Genomic DNA, 22522 nt, shown 5'->3' on the forward strand with positions numbered 1-22522 from the left:
AAAAACAAAGTAATGTAAACCAAATAGAAACTAACGTAAACAATGTTTACAAAAACAAAGTTAATGTAAACAAAAGCAAACCTAATATAAAGGTAATTTAAATAAAGAAGAAATAAATTTAAACAAAAAAAGAAGCAATAAATTTAAACAAAAACAAAAAATAAATTTAAACAAAAATGGAAGCTAAGGTAATGACAAAGTTAACCTAAACAAAGTAAATGTAAATAAAGTTAATATAAATGTAAACAAAGCTAACATAAACAAAGCTAATGTAAATGTAAACAAAGCTCATGTAAATGAAGTTAATGTAGACAAAAAAACCTTAATGTAAATGATAACAAAGCTAACAAACAAAGGTAACGTAAACATGAGCAAGGTTAATTTAAACAAAAGCAAAGTTAATGTCAACAAAATAGAAGCTTATGTAAACAACAACAAAGCTAAAGGAAACAAAGACAACGTTTATGTAAACAAAGTTAATGTAAACAGAAACAATGAAATGTAAATAAAGTTAACATAAACAAATACTTAGTGTAAACAAAGTTAATGTAAACTAAAATAGAGCTTATGTAAACAAAGTTAACAAATGTAAACAAATTTAACATAAAGGAAAATGAAGTTAAGGTAATCACAAAGTTAATGTAAACATAACTGTAAACAAAACCAGTTTTAATGTAAACAAAAAGAAAGTAAATTTAAACACAGAGTAGACAAAACCAAAGGTAATGTAAGAAAGTTAATAAAAACAAACTAATGGTAAACAAAGATAACGTAAAGAAAAGGAAAGTAAACATAAACACACTTAATGTAAACAAACAATGTTAATGTATACAAACACAAAGCAGATTTCAACTTATTGTAGACATAAACAAAGGAAATGTAATCACTTTTAATGTAAAGAAATGCAATGTAAATGTAAACATAAAGTAAATGATAACAAAGTTTAATCAAAATCAAGTGAAACGTAAACAAAGTAAACGTAAAAAAAATCTAATTTAATGTAAACAAAAATTAAGATACTGTAGACAAAAACAAAGTAAACGTAAACAAAGTAAACGTAAACAAATGTAAACAATAAAGAAAATAAACTGTGCTATGACAGAAATATTTTGTTTATTGTTTATGTTTATTTTATATTGCCTCTGTGTGTGTTTTATTGTTTCTTGTTTATTCATTTATTTTTATGTTTATTATTTTATTATTTTATTTATTATTATTATCTTTATTTTGTTCATTATTTTTGTTGATTGTTTTTGTTTTGTCTTTATTTTTCATTGTTTGTTTACTTTATTATTTACCATACAAACAACATAAACATAATAAACACACTGGAAACATAATGTAAACAATGTAAACATCAAATTAATAAGCAAATTAAATATAAACAAGTAAACAATAAATAGACAATAAATAACATAAAATAATAAAAAATATACAATCAACAATAAACAAAATAAGAATAAACAATAAGCAAAATAAACAATAATGAAAGTAAATAATAAAGAAACATGGCCAAGCACAGGGTGCTGCACTTGTGTCAGGGCAATCCCAGGTATTTATACAAACTGGAGGAAGGTCTCCTTGAGCGGAGAAGAGCCCTGCGGAGAAGAACTTGGGGGTCCTGGTGGATGAGAAGCTGGACATGAGCCAGCAGTGTGCGCTTGCAGCCCGGAAGGCCAACTGTGCTCTGGGCTGCATTAAAGAAAGGGTGGCCGGCAGGGAAAGGGAGGTGATTGTCCCCCTCGGCTCTTGTGAGGCCCCATCTGCAGTGTTGCATCCAGGCCTGGGACCCCCAGTACAGGAAGGATGTGGAGCTCTTGGAGCGAGTCCAGAGGAGGGCACTGAGATGATCAGAGGACTGGAGCACCTCTTCTGTGAGGAAAGGTTGAGGGAACTGGGATTCTTTAGCTTGGAGAAGAGAAGGCTCTGGGGAGACCTCATGGTGGCCTTCCAGTACTTGAAGAGAGCATATGAATAGGAGGGAGAATGGCTGTTTACAAGGGTGAATAGTGATAGGGCAAGGGGGAATGGTCTTTAACTGAGACAGGGCAGGTTTAGCTTAGATATTAGGAGAAAGTTTTTTACACATAGGGTGGTGACACACTGGAGCAGGTTGCCCAAGGAGGCTGTGGATGCCCCATCCCTGGAGGCATTCAAGGCCAGGCTGGATGTGGCTCTGGGCAGCCTGGGCTGCTGGTTGGCGACCCTGCACATAGCAGGGGGTTGGAACTGGACAGTCATTGTGGTCCTTTTCAACCCAGGCCATTCTATGATTCTGTGATTCTAAACAACAAAAATAATAAAAACAACTAGGATAAATGATTAAAAAAAAAAAAAAAGAATAAGATATTATAAAAATAAAATTAAAAAAAATATATAAAAATAAAAAACAATGTACAATAAGAAATAAAAAGGAAACAATAATAAATAACAATAAAAACAGATAAAAATAACAAAAAATAGTAATATTAAAATTAATAAAATACAAAATGAAAAATAACCAATAAAAACAATTTAAAAAAATACTTATATTTACTATAATGTATAATTGTATTTTTTAGTACTTCAGAAGATATAATGTATTTTTACACATACATACACACACACACGTGTATATATATAATCTCCATATTTTTAAAGCATTTCCATATACACAGTGCCATGCATGGATTGAGTGATCCAATGCTTGCCTGCCTTGCCTGGTTTGGAAATGCCCACAGTGTGTGCAATAAGCACAGAAGATGCTTTGACCCAACAGTCCGTGCTTTGCAGCTTACCTGATTTTTGCTGAAGAAATCCCTTCTGCGAGTGCTCAGTAGCACTCATCATCTTTATCTAGCGTATGGTGAAGCACTGAAAGACCTCTGAAAGGCTGTACTGGAGGCAAGAAGGTTGTTGCCTCCAGGTTCATCTTGCTGTGTAAGTGAGGTGTGAGTAATGGTAACAGCCGTGGCTTAGGCTTAGGCTTTGGCTTTGTTGTGTATTTTAAGTAAGTGTGCATTATTATTGGTCACACATTGAAAGAGGTGCTCTGTAAATTAAACTGTAGTTACTTCTAGACTCAGCATGATGTAATGCATTTGTTCACTTTCAGGTAAGTAACTTTCCCCTTGGGGGGGGGGAAATCACCTCCCTCTCCCTGCTGCCGCTTCTCTTCTAATGTCACCATGGCATAAGGCCACACTGTGGTGTGAGGTGACGGGACTGAAAGCACTGAGTGTGGGACAAAGAAAGCCATTATTAATAAAAGAACTTGCAAATGAGTAAACAAGCTTGGTAGCTACTTGCAGCAGATGTAAACACGCAGGAGGCCCCGGCTGTGAGCACCTGCAATAAAGTTCTTCCTTCTGCACCAGCAGCGGAATCTGTGACTCTCCTGCTACAAATGACACCCAAACAGGGACCCCGGATCGGCCAGCCTCAGGAAATCATCAGCTATCAAGCTGACCAGTGGCAAGGAATTAGGGCCGCTGAAAGAAAGCTGGACCCAAGAACTGCTGGATGAGGCAGCACAGCCAGAATCACTTCTGCAGGATGGAGGTGAGCAACGGGAACAATAGGAAGAAGTATAACAAAGGTGCAGGAGGCGGTTTGCAAAATAATGGAAATTATTTTGCAGAAGCACCACTCTGAAGTGGTGCTCATCGTCAGCATGTGGGAGCTGGAGCTGTGGGAAGTTGCTGCTGAGACGTGTGCTTGTGTTTGGACCCTCACTCATTCCAGCTGTTAGCATTGATGCAGTGTATTTTTCTGAACCTTTTAGCTGTTGTAGCAGTTGCTCAATGCTCCAGGAAATTCTAAGATAAAAGATTATGGTATGTAGATTGAGAAGGCCCAACAACATTGGAAGTATGTTTGAAAACTGTGCTATGTCTGAATTCCTCTGATACTCAAATGCTTTAGACCAGGAGCACACCTGAAAGTGGTGAAAATACATTGCCTTGCAGGTGTGAAATACACTTCAGTAAGCAGGTTCCTGATGTTAAAGCTGTTATTTTCTACAGTAGGTAGTATGGTCTCCCTTACAAGAGAGGGAATCTTTCACTTATAAACAGATTTCTTTTTTCTTTCTGTTAAAAGAAAACATTATGGGATACTTGTGGGAATCCAAACAAAGATTCTCTTCTTTACAAAAAGGATCAGAGATTGACTAGAAGCAGATATTCAAGGTGAACATTGGCAATATAGGAAGCTTTCTCGTATTTGGTTGTATAATCCAACTTGACAGGCTGAATATCTTCTGGTGTTTAAGAAATTAATGTGTATATTTACAACTGTATATCTTACCTGCACTTGCCTGGCTTTCATAATTCTGGTTCTGAAGATGTAATTTCAGTGATTTAATAATAGATTTCCCCATCTTTGGGGAAAAAAAGGGGGGGGGGGAGGGAAGAGGGGGAGGAAGAGGTTATGCCTGTGTTTCCACAGGTGCTGGATCATGATGAGTTGCAGCCAGACTCATAAAGCCCTGCTTGACTGAACCATCAGCATCTGCTGCTGCTGCTTCAGATCCATAACAACCTTCTGGGTATCCTCCCAGCTGAAGCCTATGGAGGCAACTGGACTGAGATATGCAGCCAGTTTCTCGGCATCAAGCAATGCAACAACTACCTCAGAAAATTTTTGATTTGTGGGGCAGAAACTACATTTGAAAACTCATGGGTTTAGTTTGATGGGTGGGATTATTGTGTTTTTTGGTTTTTGCATGTTTGTTGGTATATATTCTTTATATTAAAAGGTGATCATCCACATGCTTGTTGTTCAAACAAATAAAGAAGGGGGAGATGTGGGACAAAGAAAGGCATTATGAACTAAAGATCTTGCAAATGAGTAAACAAGCTTGGTAGCTACTTGCACCAGATGTAAACACGCACAAGGCTCCTGGTTCATATATGTGAACAAGGGGTTTTTGTGTGGGTATAAAAGGTTGTGAGCATCTGCAATAACGGTCTTCATTCTGCACCAGCAACAGTTTGTGACTCTCCTGACAAAACTGAGTGCTTCCCAAAGATGTGGCTTTGTGTTTTCATCAACTGTTGCTGTATTGTAGGAACCAGAGAATCAGTAGCCAAATAGCCAAGCAACTGAGGAGCCAAAGGCCCAATGAGGTTCTTGGCTCTTAACTGAAATGTTTTCAGACTTCTCCTCCTGCTAGCTATCAGATTAACATTGCTATTATAAAAACATTTACAGAGCATGAGTAAATTCTGCTTGTTATTCTTAAAAAGTATTATTTCTCTGACGTAAGTAAGTGACCAGCAAGCAGCAGTGGCCTCCACACACTGGGAGAACAGTGACTGCTGTGCAGCTGGCTTCTGGGTCACTTGCTGCATCTAACATCCTGGTTGTTCCGGTGATGGAAGGCTCCAGCCACTACCCTTCTTCTGGCTTTGGCAGACGTGCTGCCATCATGCTGTTCTCTGGACAAGGCAACCCCAACCCAGCATTCTCTACAGCTGAGCTCCTGCTCACCGAACTCTTCACAGGTCTATGCGTGCTCCTGCAGTTTGTGCCAGTTTCAGCACAACACTGGCATGTACAAAAGTAACATAGATTTCAGGATTATGGCTGACAGTGTGGGTCACACTGTGCAAAAAAAGTGCTCACGTGCTTGGCTAAGGCATTTGCAGGGTAGGGCCTTACCCAACCCACTGAGGACTCTCAGCTCCATGTTGCTGTGTGGCACAATGGTAGGGGGTGGGGACACACGACAAAAGCCCAGTCTTCCGAAAAGCCACCAGGGATCCTGGCAGTGTCCTGTTGCAAAGCAGTCAGACTGGCTGGCACCCCAACAGGGGCTTCTTCATCCCCAAACAGCTGCAGCAAGGATATGGCGACGCACTGCACCAGTCAGGAGTGAGCTGGATGAAATCTGTCAGAGCACGCCCAGAGTGCATGGATGCCAGCGCCAAAGAGCCAGCTGCTCAGGGACAGTAAACACCATTCCGGCTGCTGGAGGACAAGCAGCACAGCCAGGGAGCCACAGGAGCCAGCAGCTCTGTGCCTCAGCCTCTTCCACACATGCTCAGGGGAGAGGGCTGCCGAGGGCTCAGTGGCAGTAGGACAGAGATCACAAGATCCGAGGAAGATAGAACAAGGAGGAATGAAGGAAAGAAGTGAATGCATCACACAGCCCTGCAGTGACCACACAGAAACCCCACAAACAGGACATACACAGCACATCTGTACCACCTCAGGGCTGTGCCACATGTGAGATACACAACATCCATAGCACAAATAACACCTGCTTTACAAACTCAATACAAATACACTGCATAGCACGTTCACGCTCCCTTGCCTCTCCCCCCTTCATTGGTGAGTACCAAACCCACTGCAGACTGCTACCTCTCACTCCCAACTCCCAGCAACCATTGTGCCTTACAGCTATAGAAGGGTGCACTGAACACCACCATCAAACCCCAAACCACTTACAATATGACATCACAAGGTGAGTGCTGCCATGGATGAAGTACAACCATGATGAGGTTGCAATATGCTGATTCTGTTAGGCTACATATCTTCCAAGGAGATGTTGCCTACAGCTTATACCAGACAGTGCAACCAAGAATTTTACTTCTACATACATTGCACACCGCTTGAACAAGTGGCACAGCTTTTTATATTCAACCACTTAGAACCATATTACATTTTTAGAGTGACTAAAGCAAAACTGAACTTCACCCACAGAAGCAGTCAGCCCCCTTTTAACAACGAAGAGATCGCATCAAAACCTGCAACTTTGCTCTGACATTGTACCCAGCGTGTATTTGACACCTTAATAATTATCACAGCATCTTCCAGCACATCACACCACAGTGCCATGAAATCCCAACACCTGCTAAGCTGCCACCACCATCACTTGAGATTGTAAGCTCTTTCTACTAGCACTCCGTGGTGTGTGCATCTCAGGAGTGCGTGCTTGAGCCCTGCTCTCCAGGTCCCCAGCTCATGCACAAAGCCCCCACGGAAGGCTGAAGGTAAAACCATGATCATAGAATCATAGAATTGCTCAGGTTGGAAAAGATCTTAAAGACCTTAAAGATCATATCTCGGTTCAATGCTATTTGTTTTATTGTCTAAAGAGTTTTTCCTTTGCACAGCTACATTTCATCCGACAGGGTCTTTTTGAGAACAGTAAGTAGTCCCCTCACCCCCTCTCCCCAGTCTCACATTTTCAAGGCTCAGTTATTCAAAATATAACTACCAAAAGCCAGAGAAAGACCAGAGAAAGGCCAGAGAAAGCAACAATTTCCTCTATCTTTGCATGACTGAAGTCACGCAGCAAATCCACTTAGTCAGTAGTGGCATTTTTGCGACATTTTGTCAGTGTCGACATTTTTGCGACATTCCTGCCACAATTTAGACAATATTTCTGGAGCAAGATAGAAAATACCATTTGCTGGAGGCCACACTCTTGGAAAGGTTTCCTGTTCATCACCATCTACCAAAGGAAAAAAAAAAATTGTACATGTGTCTTGGGCATGGCCATGGTGGGCTGAAACAGAAGCCAGCCTGCAAGCATCCTTTCAGGAGAAGGACAGACGTCAGTGAAGCCTACGGCATACACAGCAGGTTTATTATTTAGAATAGAGATTAGACTAGAATAGTTCCATTTGAAGAGACATTCAGAAGGTCTTCCAGTCCAACTGCCTGACCACTTCAAGGCTAACCAAAAAATTAAAGCACAGTCAGGGCATTTGACCACTGTCATGGTAAAAAAATTATTCTTCATGTCTGGTCTGAGCCTCCTTAGTGCAGCTTTGTGCTGTTCCTGTGCATCCAGCCCTCAGTTCCCAGGAGCACAGCCTGGCATCTCCTCTGCTTCCTCTCATCACGAAGTTGAAGGGAGCAGTGAGGTCACCTCTCAGTCTCCTCCGAAACAGCCAGCCCACATTTGCTCAGCCTCTCCCCCCAGGACACACACTGGGATGCTTTCAAGGACCTTAATATACTTTCTCTATTGTTAAGACCAGAACTGCACACAATAGTCAAGGTAAGGCCACACAAACGCTAAAAACAGCAGGAGACTCAATCACCTTTTGACCAGACAGTACTGTGTTCAGTGCACCCCAAAAAGCAGCTTTCTCTCTTGGCTGCCAGGGCACATTTCCAGCTCATGTTGAGACTGCTGCCATCAGCACACACCTCTAGTCCCTTCCTGCTGAGCTGCTCTTCAGCCACTTGTCTCCCATCTGTCCCGTCTCTGGCATTGCTCCACCCCAGGCGCAGCACCCAGTACCTACCTTTGTTGAACTCTATGCCACTGCTGATTGTCCACTGCTCTAATCAAGATCCCTCTGCAAGGCCTCTCATGCCTCCAGAGAGGCAACAGCGCGTTTGTTATAGCATAGGTATATTCTCATTTCCATCTGGCAAAGCAACCATTGGTCCTCAGCCTCCAACTCAGAGAACAAAATGAAAGTGATCTGTTTCCCCCAGTATCATGTCAGACAGTGACACACCACCCCGTTACACCACACACACATAGCCAGCTTTCAGAGCTTTACATGCACCTTTCTTTCTCGGCATCTACAGAAGCTCTGCTGGTCAGTCTAACAAAGCAGTGACCACTGAGCAAGCTAAGTGCAAGGCCACATTTAGTCCAGGACTTTGCACCGAAGCACTGCAGCTAGTAAAGGTACTCGAACCTGGGAACAGCACTGCAAGGCTTCGGCCTTCACTAAAAGAAAGGCCAGAAGGTTTGCTTTGCCCTCCTCCCCGGCGCATGGATACATAATATGTTCTGGAGACAGTGAGCATCTGAAACAAGAGACAGTCATTTGACTTTACGGGCTGCATCAAATGGCAGATTTAAAACAGTTGGAAGTGTGCAGAGCAAGGATAGGAATGAGGAAACATCGCTTGCTCCCTTGGTAACAAAATCTACAACACGGCAGGAGAATGGAGCATGATAATTAGGGAATTACAGCTGTTAGTCACAGAGAATATGCTGCAGTTGCAGGTCAGAGCCCTGAGGTCGTGGCACAGGAAGCAAAACTGTAATTTAGAGTTTGTGAGGAACTCCCTGCAAGCATTAGGCTCCTTGCTACTTATATCAGCTCTACACCTGTTTTCCAGGATGGCAGTCAAGCTGACAGGAACGTTAATTACACACAAGCATCAGGGAAACTGAACTTCTCTAGAAAGAGGGCTCCAAACAAGAACCACTTCCCTAAGAGTCATTAAAATAACTAAATAAATAAAAATTTAGAAAGCCCATACCCAGAAGTTGAGGTTTCACCACTTCTGCTTATCGCCCTCATTTTCTGCTGGCTCTTTCTAAGGCAGGACAACTTTAAGCATGAACTTTTAAAGAGGGAGATGACAAAACTCCATCCCCAGAATCTCATCCTGGGAAACAGCAGCTCCCATATCCAGGCTCCCATATCCAGCAGCACCCATCCAGGCTCGCTAGAGATGAGCCCAGGGGCAGCAAGCTGCCAAGTGTTCACGTCTGCTGCCCAGCTCTTGCTCTTCCACTCACTGCACTTACACTTAAGGACATGAACTCACTTGACATAACTCCCATGTTACACCCAGCTGCAGTCTCCAGGTGCCTCAGCTTCTTGCACTTGCTTCAAAGACACAGTCATTCTGCAGACACCACAGTCTTGGAGAGGAAAGTAGTGCAAAGATTTTTTTTTGACCCTGCTTAGCAGGCAGCTCTGTGCTTTGATCTTGACTGCCTTTATAAAACAATCAGGGAACAGACTGGCACTCTCCTGTTAGGTCTCTTGCAAATTAGAATGACCCCAAAGCAGAGGCACGTCTCCTTACAGATTGGGACAAGCTGACAGACACCCCCCACACAGAACAGGAACTGGAGTACATAATTGAGGCCCCTCAAAGCACAAAGTCAGTATTCACCAATCCCTAATTTCTCATCCCTAAGGATGAGAGAACAGAACCTTACTGGCAGTGCCTTCCATGCTGCGGGCACACCAGGGCAAGAGCTGCAACTGGAATAGCAAAGTACTGCTACTGCCCAGAAACACTGCGGCTCCGGACATGATGGGAAGAGCAGAAGTGTGAGCTGACCACCATGGTCTCTGTATCAGAGGACTGCATTCAAACCAGGCAGGACTTCCTTTATCCCCCTGGCCTCCCCAAGAAGAGGAGCAGAGGTTCTGAAGCCCGTATCATGGGTAACAGCCCTAATGAGAGCTCCGAGCATGTCCTGAGCAGCAGCCCGGTGTTACATGTGAGGGATTATAAACCCCACAAACATTACTTTATGGGAGTTTTAGAGAACAGCCAATGTCTTTAGAGCTTAAAAGGAAAAGGTCACTTGAAGAGGAGGTGCTGTTACCCAGCTGCTGTTAAGAGAGTTATCTAACAGCGGAGATGGGTGACCTGAAGAGAACATTGCAGTTCATAGCAAAATTCCACCGCAATTTTTTTTAGGTGTGTCCAATTATTTCCAGTATGAGTCAGCCAAGGAGTTGAAAGCAGGTTTGTAGGAACTGAATTTAATAGTATTAGGACAGGTAAAGATTTGTTTCCCATGAAATAGCTATAGAAGACTGCAGCCACTATGGAGCTCTCACACCTGCACAGCCCTTCAGATTTCTCACTTGGTTTCCTACTAAGATCCAGGACACCCGTGATGGCACTTGATGGTTCAGTTTGGGAATACAGAGGAAGTCCTGTTGCACAAAACCGCTACAACTCACTTCAAAGCATGCCTCTGGTCGCTGAGTGATGAGATTCAACCCAGCTAACATGTTGCTGACAGAGTCACGGAACTGGTGTTGCAACCCACCTTCCTCCAAAGCCCTACTGTAGGTTCAGTGGCCACTCATGCCACCAACAAGACAGCCCCAGCTCCTTTGCGAGGCCAGAAGGCAAATCTGCACTTGGCTGCTTGCACCCGGGTGGAACCAGCAAGCACTGCAGGCAGCTGTGTGTGATGGAGATGGGAAGAGACGTGGCTCCAACCCCCTGGGCTGTCCCAGAGCATCCTGTCACCCAGCATAAGGATCACAGAGCAAAGAGCTGTCTTACCTGAGCTGGGCATGAAAATGGGCTGTCAAGAGCCAACGTTAATTTAATGAGCTCTTGCTTGAGCAGAAGTCAGTAGTACAGAGGTAGGCCAGGTGGTTCCTGTATTAGCACCCAGTTTCGACAGGAAAGAGCAAGCAAGACCAGAGAAATGAACCAGCTGTGTTGCACCATTATCAAACTGGAGTTCTGTTAGGGAATGTTTGTACTGCTTTGTTCAAGGCAGAGTTTCAACCACTATAAGGGGCACTAAGACCACTTTATTTCACGGCAGAAGGGCTATTCTTCAAAGGAACATCTCTTGCTAGTTACAAAACTATCAAAATACTGATACTCCACTGCAAAATACTTCCAATAAGGGAGTGAAAGTTTACGATATTTCATACGGTAGTCCATGATACTTTATCAGAAAGAGGTGAAAGCTAGAGCCAAAGTTGGTAACGCTATCTTGACTAGACAAAAACACTCAAAAAGTCTAAGAAATCCTACTATTGCTCCCCACTGCAGGCAGAGGGAGGCCTCCCTGCCCACAGCACCAGGCGCTGTAGCAGCTGCCTGAGAGTCTCAGCCATCCTCAGGGGGGCAGCTCCCACAACTGCTCTTGGAAGCAGCCACAACAAACCCCACTGCAGAAAGCAGTCACACCCTCTGAATGAGGGTGGAATGGAAGCCCTCCCCCATCGCAGCACAGTGTGTTCTCCCCACCATGCAGCTTTATGGCAGAGCTGGAGCTCAGCCTTGTAGTCCTGAGCTAGGAACACTGGTATTAGAGGAACAACTGTTTGATTACTAGAACATCTGTTTTTACCTATAGTCTGATTTACACACATTTTAAACCTTCCCTCTCTTGCATCCAGACCAGGCACTGCTTAATCAGCAAAATCCAATTACAGAAAGTCTTAAACTAGCTAGGAAAAGCAGGTAATGATCTTAAATCCCACATACAACGAGTTGATGTGGGTTGTGAGAGACCCACAAAGCAGCGGGGGACTTCCGAGATGTCACAACAGCCTAATTCAGGGGAAAATTTTATTGCTTTTAGTCACGTGCGGTATGAAATCTGCATAGCAGATGGGGTCACACATGGACAGAAGTCAAAGGAGTAGCAGATTACAACCTCCAATGGGTCTGTGACTAGTGCTATGTGGAGTAAGTGGGTTACACTGATCACACAACAGGCTTGAATAGGGAATCCCAGACAGGATTGATGAGGAGGTGATGAGTGCTGAAGAGGCTTCTCTATAAAATAAACTGCCAGAGAATGAGAAGAAATACGTCCTGTTCACTGATGAGTCCTGTTGCATTGTGGGAAAGCACTGGTGGTGGAAGGCTGCCTTATGGAGTCTTACACAGTGAATTGCAGAAGCTACTAAAGGAAAGGGTGAATCGAGCCAAATGCAGAAGTGAAGGCCATCCAGGTGGCGTCAGACACTGCAGAACAAAAGAGGCAGCCAGCGCTCTACCTCTGACTCGTGGCTGGTGGCAAATGTCCTACAGGGGTGGTTACAGCAATGCAAGCACAACAACTGGCAGTGCAGAGGCAAACCCAGGCATCTGGGTTGCTGCACTATGGAGATATATTGCTGCCCAAGAAGAGAACATGGTTGTAAAGGTACGTCGTGTAGATGCTCATATACCCAAGTTGTACCACTAAAGAAAATCAAAACAACCAGCAGGTGGATCAGGCCACTATGATTGAAGCTGCTCAGGTATATCTGGACAGGAAACACAAGGGTGAACTATTTCTACACCGGTGGGCCCATGACACTTCAGGCCATCGAAGAAGAGATGCAACATATAAATGAGTTTGAGACTGAGGGGTGGATTTGACTACGGACACTACTGCACGGGTTGTTCATGACTGTGAAAGGCAGCTAGCAGGGAACCAAACAGGATAGCTGACCTAAACTGGCCAAAGGGATATTCCATGCCATAAGGCATCATGTGAAAAAAAGGCTATGTACAGGAGTCTAATGGATAGGGCCAGGCCTTTTTCAGCAGTGATCTGCAACAGGATAAGGGGCAATGGGCACAAACTGGAACACAGGAAGTTCCATCTGAATATGAGAAAGAACTTTACTTTGAAGTTGACAGAGCATTGGAACAAGCTGGTGTATGGGAACTGTTGAGTCATGGCCTGAACCACTGACTGATCACCTGTGGCAAGGACTGGGTCAGCCTTGGGAACACAGGCAATTCACCTGTGTGACCAGAAGGGGTGAAGCCTGGCTGCACCTCTCCTAAACCCGATTTAAGGGCTGACCACCACTGGGAAAGGATCTCTTTCTGGAGATCCCTCCTTTGTAGAGTCTTCCACTGCAAGCCTGAATCTTCAAATATGGATGAGTATTTCTTCTCTGTTTGTTTCTTTCCATTTCTCCATGATATTCTTTCCAACTGTAACTGCTGGCCAGAGAGGTTGTGTACTCTCTTCCTCCAGTGATGCTCAAAACCTGCTTTGTTTCCTGTGCAACCTATTTAGAGAACCTGGAGGGAAACTACTTCAGTAGTGGGCTGGACTAAGGTCCCTTCCAACCCCTACAGTTCTGTGACTCTGAAAACTGAGGGGGGTTAGTCTGGAGGCAGCTGCTGCTTGGGGACTGATTGGGCATCAGTCAGCAAGAAACTGCTTTGCGCTTCACTTGTTTTATGTATATAAAATTGTTATTGTTACTGTTATTTCTATCTTCCTTTTCTGTTCTAGTAAAGGTTTTATCTTAACCTATGAGTTCTACCACCTTCCCTTCCCCACTCCCTCCCAATTCTCTCCCTCATCTGGTGAAAGATGAGAGTGGGGAGGAGTGAGCAAAGGGCAGTGTGGTGTTCAGCTGCTGCCAGGTTAAACCACAACACTACTACTTAATTATCGTCACATCTTTGCCCATGAGGGAGAAACAAGGGGACAGAGGGGCAACTCACTTAGTGGCTTTGCTCACTGCCTGCTTCCATGCTGTGGTGACATCCTAAACAGTACCAAAGCTTTAGCAGACTTTTGGAAGTTGCAAGAGACCTCACAACACCCCCGTGCAGCTAAGAAAAGGATACTGGCTCATGCCACCCACCACTGAAACAGACACCTCTATGCTGGAACGAAGCAGCTGTATGACACCATGCAGCAATACTTCACAGCATTTTAGGGTAGACAGCAATTAACCTTTGGCTGAATCTCCTTCACCCCAAGCCACAAAAAAGTGTTTGTTCTGTTTTCTTCTCTGCCCCACCTCCACAGTCTCACAGCTCTGGTGTTCTCATTAGCTGGCTGCCCAGGTTGTGTTCCGGATCCTAGGACTGGGAATAACAGTCCTTAAATGAATGGGCTGTTTATTCAGATACTAGTTTTGGTTCTCTGTGACTGACCCAGAGTAGAGGCAGCTGATTCTGATGAAATTAAAGGGAGGCTGTACAGCACTGTACATGTTTTCTAAGAGTTGAAACACTGAGGCAGAGATCCAAGTATTCAAGTTGAAGGAGTTAGGGCAACACCTTCTCCTCACAGGCCTGAAATGAGCCACTATTTCTGCTCAAGGAATGCATCTGTTCATGACAATGGAAACTGAACAATTGAAACTCCCAAGAAAGTTTCATCCTCAGGCCCTCACCCAGAGCATAGCTTACCAGGATTCAGGTCTGTAAGGCACATTTTGAAAGCCCAGAAATTCCAGAGCCAGATGTCCCTTAGGTTTTGAAGCCTGAAAAAGCATCTTGTGCAGCACAGGCAAAGGTCGAGTGCCTTAAAGAAAGTGAGGAGGCAGGGAAGTAATGAGTCCATGTGGATCTAGCCCACCAGGTGGGCTTCCTTCCAGTTCAGCTTAAGCATGTATTTCCACCTTCACCTGGCCTGTAGCCGGGGGATTAGTTCATCTCATGCTAAGACTGCCACCTAAGACAGGCCTAGCAGGTCCTGCCATGAAAGACCAGCACCTCCATCACTGTGGTTCACTCTGGTCAACTGAGCTCACAGACAATTCCTATACTGCACCACAGCAGCCATCTACATGCCCAGTCCTTCCCAGAGCTCTACGTTCTTGCACAGACAGGCACTGTGTTGTCTAAAAGCAGTGCATAAAGCTCCATGGTTTTCACCAATTAATGACTTGCATGCCATGAAATCCAACTGGTTCCCTGTCAGCATCAAGGAGTGGCAGTAAGTGGCCTTAAAGGGTCATCCCATATAAAGAAAAGATGACGTAAGGACTGCTTCAAGTGATGTATTAATGAGAACACACTTGGACACCTCACTTTGGTGCAGGCTGCTCTTTGTGTTGGGTCTCACAGGAGCAATGTGGGCAGGAAGAGCTCAGGCAGGGCAGTGTGCTGCTGGGGGGCTTGTGGGAGGAGGCACCAGAATGCATTCCAGGAGGCTGAGCACCCAGGATCGTGTTCACAGTTTAGGAAACAGTTTCACAACAGCCCCCACAAACTGACCTTGGCAGAACACAGTTTGCACATAACAGCCATGTTTCTGCTGTGAGTAATACCGTACCCTCAGTTAACACTGTGTTGTTGGTGGAACAAACATCTCATTATCAAGTGCATAAGGCATGGGAGGGCAGAGAGGATGAATCCAACCATGTTAGTATTATGATATTGATGAAAATGTATGAAGTTCAGAGTGACACGATCGTTCTGCCCATGGAATTCCACTGTTTCATGCATCTTCTCTTTCTGACATAACTTCCAATTGTACACCTCCTCACCTTTCCCAGTAAGCCAGAAGCAAAACTCATATTTCTCAGGCTGAAATAATGCACACAGGGCAGTTTGGTGGGAAGCATCTTCATCGGAGCAATCTGCACAAACCCCATGATTGCCTACAGTTCAGATAATGCGGAAAAAGGAGGTAGCTGTACACTCAGTATAAAGCAACGCATACTGTCTCTATCTCATTTCCTACTTTCCCAAACCTATTGCATACACTCAGAGATAATCCCACTCCACAGCAGAGGCTGGAGATCTACTGTGAGCAGAGCAGGCATCTACTGCCTGCTAGTGCCCGCAGGGAAAGGAAGAGCACACCCGAGCAGCCAACATGGGAAACACTGCTCACACCCATCCTAACAGGCAGCTCAGGCAGAAATTAGAGAGCCATGTTTAATGATCTGTAGCTAAATAAATTGCATTTATTTCACCTCCTAACTCAACCAGTTACAGACTACAGTACATGGGGAAGAAATGTTAAGAGTCATCTCCGTGTCCTGGAAATGCACCAGGATTGCAAACCTCCACCTGCAAGGCTTGCTTCCACCCCTTGGGAAGGCAGCAGCTTTAGCAAGGAACCTGGGCTGACCACATTAAAATCAGGCTGGGTGCCTCACCTCCAGCACAGTCACGCTGTAGCCAGCTCAGATGCTTCAGACACAGGGTTTCAGGAAGAAAGATCTAAGATTTGGCCATGTAAGCCAAATAGGGGCAGAGAAGTACCTCCAGGCTGATAAGGAGCTGAAGTTCAGTTGAAGAGGTGCCTGCTTTGCTAATAAATGCCCATTTCGAGGATAGGTATTATGTTTGTTTGTTTTATAACTGCTTTTTAAAAGCCTATATCTAGAGCCAGTGACAAGACTGCTTTGCCACAGCAAGATATTAACATTCGAGTCACTGCACATCTTGGGCCATAGAACATGTTGAGCTGTTCTCTGCACACAGAAGGAAAAATAATGCACTAAGCAGGATGGTATCACGGCTTCACACATTCTCACAGAATCAGCACATCACATGCATTAAAGAGGGATGAATACATTCTCCATACCTTTGGCTGCATTAATGCCACGCTTATATTAGTACTAATGGTATTCATAGGCAACCCTTGTCTCCCATCTTTTCCATAATACTCTGAGCTGTATTACAATTATTCTGTAGGCAGATGCTTCCATATGAGTATCACAAACTTGTCCCTTTGAAAACCCGCTGAGAGGGGCAGTTCCAGAGGCAGGTATGCAGCATTTCTGCTATTTGAAAAGGGAGGAAACAAAGCAAGAAGAAATGCATTCAGTCCAGTGTTATTTGACAAGGTTTGAAACAAGAGAACAGGTATAAAGACTCAGAACTTTCATACAAGGCACTCTGACGGTCGCCTGGAAGACCTCCCAAACGCCCCTTCCTTCTTGCCTCCCCAAGAGGGGCAGCTGCAGGCGCAAGGCAGGAGTGCGGAAAGAAACTCTTAGCCCTCCAGACAGGACCGTCTCTGGAGCTGATGTTATGGCCAAATAGAGCAGCCCATATAGCAGCCTCTTCCCGTCTGTCATCGTTGCTGCTTGATTGTGCCGGGCTTAGCTCGGCGCGCAGCACGCTCCGCTCGCAGCACATGGCAGCAGGCAGGCTGGCACGCCGCCCACACCCAGCGCCGCGCAGGCAGGATGGCGCCGCCCGTACTTAAACCAATAGTTACTGTTTTACATCATCGAGGGCCCGCAGATTATGTTCTAAATCCATGAAGTAACAGCGGATCAGCGTGCAGTTCGCTAATGCCGCACTAGGAAATAATGCACGAGGGGGAAGGGATCAGCGCACAGCATATGGGGCTGTAGTTGGCATTAGCTGTAGAACAATGTATAGCGTGCAACAGGCTGCACGTCCTGGGCTCCACGGGGCAGGCAACAAGTCCACATGGAGGAAGGCTGCACAAGTATGATGCTGTTGTGCTCTTCCTGTTCTGCCCTCTCCAAAGTCCTTGAAGAAAATTTTCTTTAGAAACAACCACTTGGATGCTGCCTACTGGTAGGGACATTCCAGCAGAGAGGATGCAAGTTCAAAACCCGGGAAACAAGCCTGCTTCTTGTGCATGATGAAACTCAATGGCAGATGGTGAAGGCTCCAGGGACATCTATTATGGCCTTGAAGGGAGCATATAAAAAGGAGGGGGAATGGCTGTTTATGAGGGTGGATAGTGATAGGACTAGGGGGAATGGTCTTCAACTGAGACAGGGGAGGCATAGGTTAGATATTAGAGGAATTTATTCACAGAGTGTGGTGACACACTGGAGCAGGTTGCCCAAGGAGGCTGTGGATGCCCCATCCCTGGAGGCATTCAAGGCCAGGCTGGATGTGGCTCTGGGCAGCCTGGGCTGCTGGTTGCTGACCCTGCACATAGAAGGGGGTTGAAACTAGATGGTCATTGTGGTCTTTTTCAACCCAGGCCATTCTATGATTCTGTGATGAATGATATCCTCAGATTGATGTCTACCACTGTGTACCATTGTGTAGCATTGACCCTGCTGGTAGCCTCATATTCATACCTACTGAGTGCCTATAGGTTTGTTTTCTGACACTGCTTATGGCTCAAGCCAATACCATGGCACTGAAGTGATAAAGACAGTAAAAAATTCTAGTAATTCTAATAAATGTGGTGTTTGTTAATAGGAGACAGTTGCCACAAGATATCTTGCATCATCTTCCCAGCTACATTTGCTCGTTCAGTGATCAGCCCACTCCGAAATTAACTTCACAGGAATGGAGAGAAGTCCCACTTGGTGGTCCCAGTGTGAGGAGGTGGGCAGTGAGGAGCATTTCCCAAACAGGAGATTGATAACAGAAGTCTGTCTGGGATAGCAACCTGCTGAGACCTGAATCAAGGTCAAATTTAATCCTAAGTACTCCAATTAAATAACTCATTGCGGATATGTGCAACAGTTCCTCAGCAGTTACTTCAATGTGTGACCAGCAGCAGAGAGATGTTGCCACGAACACCAAGATCAAGTGGGAGAGCAAACTGCTCCCCTGGCAGGAGACACCGACAACAAAACATCTTTTCACTGCAGTACTAAAACTCACTGAACTCACCTCAACCCAAGTGCAGTCCTCCCTGGCTCTGCAAGAGCTTCCCCGCAACTTTGGGACTTCTCCCCTTTAGCAATGACTGACTGCTTGAGTCATCCATTCATGTCTTTGTTGCTTGTTTACAGCGCAGTAACAAAATGTACTTTTGAAGACACCTTTATCACAGTTAGCACCAACACCCCAAGCACTGCCTCTTGTTGGCCTCTTTGCACTTTGCTAATGGCATTCTTGTATTACTTCTCTCTAAATGTTTCCAACCATAGATGGACACAAAGTGCATCTAAACCAGTTGTGCACAGGAGATACACTCCTGCCCTCCTATCACATTTTCCTCTAAAATTTGGTAGGGAGATGCGTGCTGCTTTACAGTATGATCCATTTCAACTGTGTTCCAGTGAGGCAGGTAACCCTACACTACTCAGTTTTGTAAGAATCCAGACAATCTGAATTAATAGCATGAGCACAGCACTTGCCATAAATATGGAACAGTTGCTTTATTGCACTTGTCAAATGCATTCCTCTCTTTGGTCACAGCTATGGTCAAACCAAGAATTAAAAAAAAAAAAAATTAACAAGTAATTCACAATAAAAAGGAATTCAGAAAGTCACAAAAACAGGGAGCTATGGAAAGCATCAAATCCCTATGCTTTCCAACCAGTTTTCACTCTTACTTCAGCATATTTCTGACCAGCTCCATCTCCTGCCCAACACCACTCCACACTTTGGTTTGGAGGACACTACTTAAAGGGAGCTTATAAAGAGGAGGGAGACAAGACAAGGGGGAGTGTATTTAAACAAAAGAGGGGAGGATTAGATGAGAAGTCAGAAACTCTTCACTCAGAGAATGGTAAGGACCCAGCAGAGAAGCTGTGGATGCCACATGGAGATGCTCAAGGCCAGGCTGGATAGGGCCCTGGGCAGCCTGAGCTGGTAGGGAGCAGCCTTGCCCACTGCAAGGTGGGGGCTGGGTTGGCTGTAAGGTCCCTTCCAGCCCAAGCCATTCTGTGATGATCATTTTCATAATACTTAAACTGAGCTAAAAGCAATCTCATGTTTGCTGTAGTAGAGGCAAACAGCTTGACTGTAAAACAAACACCTGACCATTTTGATGTGGCATAGCAGTGGCAGAAAACACAACTCTATCTGCTTTTCCTGCAGTGACCTCTGGACCCCAGCAGCACCAACTGTGCTCAATTCAGGACACCCCACAGTGTGCCTCAGCCCCAGGCAGGCACTGGGGGAAGCGGCTCAGTCGGGGGACCCTGTGTCCCCAACCCAGCAGGTGCTCAGTGCTGTCATGTTTTCAGTACATATCAGAGCTGACTGTTATCAGTTATCTGTAAATGTAATGCTGACCCACAAGAGCCCCCATTGGGTTGGTTTTAGCATCACAATTGCTCCCTGCACAGGCTCACTTCCTCCCAGCAGTGTAACAGGAAGGCTTTGAAAACAAGGTGCTAGGATCAGAGCTAACGATACCACAGCACGTCTACTTGAACAGAAGAGAAAGTATCCTATAAAAGCTAGTTTGAAGTCAACATAAAAACAGATGTTTCTGTCAAGTCTTCATACAAGAATAATCTTCAGCTAGTCCCTGGTAGAGCACAAAGCTCACAGCACAGCCAAACCTCATGGGCTCATTACAGTGAGACTAACACTTAGCACCCAGCACTCATCAGTCACAGCTCTGTCAGTAGCCCCCAGCCTGGGGGTCCACCAGGGGTCCTGAGCACCACCAGTTACTTGAGAGCATCAGGGCACCCCTGCTACAAGCACTGGGCCCTGATCCAAGAAAGCACTTAAGCACATGCTTAACTTTAAGCACATGATTGCTCCCAGCCACATAAAAGGCCCACTTAGTGAAAATTAAGCATCTGCAGAAATACTTTATCAGCTTCTCCATCGAGCATCTTACAGGATTACACCCTATCAAGTGACTCTCGGAAGGGTTACTCCTCCTGAACCAGAGCAGCACGCAGGTGGGATCACTGGGGGCTGGGTCAGCTCCTAACACCTGGGAGTACAGGCAGAAGGGCTGGGGACAAGTAAGAGCAGCCCAGAACTCATCTCAAGGTATCTACCATGTCCACATTTGACTATTCCACACAAAAAGGAATGTGACCTAGCACAAGCTGTTTCCCTCCCACAGGTGCCTGGCAGGGACAGACATCAAGGGCTCTTCCTTTTCCCTACTTAACAGCTCTTGTATTTGTGTGGCCCCTCGTGGCAGCAAGCTGCTTGTTCCCCACGTGGCCCTGCTTTAAAGCAGGACATGTTTGTGTAAGGCGCTGATGGCAAGTGCAGGCCCGGCACAGTAGGACACCGGGAGCTGTCAGGGAGGAATGCCCAGCCCTGATTGACGAGCACAATGTAGTTACTCAGGTGGAGCCCAGGACCCGGCAGCCAGCACTGCTGCAGGGGTCAGATGTGCTCTGAGTTCACAGATCAGCCTGATGTGCAGCTCAGCCCCACTGGGCTGAGGCAGGGGAACTTGCCCTCTATTTTTAAAGTGAAAAGCAGTCTGAAGGAGAAAGCCACCCTCCTCCTTAAACATGAGGGACCAAGATCCTATACCATCCTTACAGACTTTGTTCTACAGCTTGATGACAGCACATGTGCAGATGCAGAGTCGGGATGGTGCTCAGCCACAAGCTTGACTTGTTACACCATTCTTTAAGCCCCGTTCACACACTGCTTCTGGATACTCTGTCCAACTACTTACAAAGATTCCTCCACTTCCTCCCTGTACGGGAACTGTTGAGTCATGGCCTGAACCACTGATTGATCACCTGAGGCAAGGACTGGCTCAGCCCTTGGAGCACAGGTGAAGGCAATTCACCTGTGTGACTGGAAGGGGTGGAGCCTGGCTGCACCTCTCCTAGACCCCATTTAAGGGCTGACCACCACTAGGGAAGGATCTCTTTCTGGAGATTCCCCCCCTTTGGAGTTTTCTACTGCAAGCCTAGGACACAGGATATTCCTTTGGAAAACCATCCCCAGACAGATCCCAGGATTTCTGGGATCACCTTACTATGAACTGGCAATTATAATTGAAAGATGGGGTCCCCTGCAGGTTACAGGAAATATTCCTTCCCCATCCCACATGGCAGATTATTTTTATGGATTAAGCAAAGATATATTAGTCACAAAAGAACATCAACTAGCTGTTTGTAATGTGCCACTATTAACTGCTTTAAATCAGGATGAAATGAGAACCAATACTTTAGAAAATGAAAATCAGTTATTACGAGACTGCATAGAGAAATTAGAACAACTCAGTATACTGACAGGAAAAAAAATCAATCCTAAATTTCCCGATAAAGCAGATCTGTAACATTTCAATAGATGATACCCAGGTTCCTGAATCAATGGACTTGGTCGATCCAGAAGATAAGACTTCTAAATAGAATCTCGAAGCTCTACTTGCAATGGATCCCTTTGAGATCTGGCCTGTAATAACTCAAAAAACAACAAAAAAAATACAAGATAGACCAGTAAGGGTGCCCCCTGATCAGTGGCACCCTGCCCAAATCCATTTACATGTGACAGCCTGTCCTCATACAGCAATGGAATTAATGGATCTGGTGCAGCAATTCTGACAAAAGCCCAGAGAAGATGTGCCAGCTTGGCTTCTGAGATTATGGGATTCAGGGGCAGAAAGTGTTATGGCCAATGGGCCAGGGGTCTCTAAATTGGCATCCGTTACTATACGCCCTGCCCTTACACAGAGGCTGTATGCTGCCATCCA

The sequence above is a fragment of the Meleagris gallopavo genome, chromosome 5 (assembly GCF_905368555.1).
Source record: "Meleagris gallopavo chromosome 5, MGAL_WU_HG_1.1, whole genome shotgun sequence".
Classification (NCBI taxonomy): Eukaryota; Metazoa; Chordata; class Aves; order Galliformes; family Phasianidae; genus Meleagris; species Meleagris gallopavo.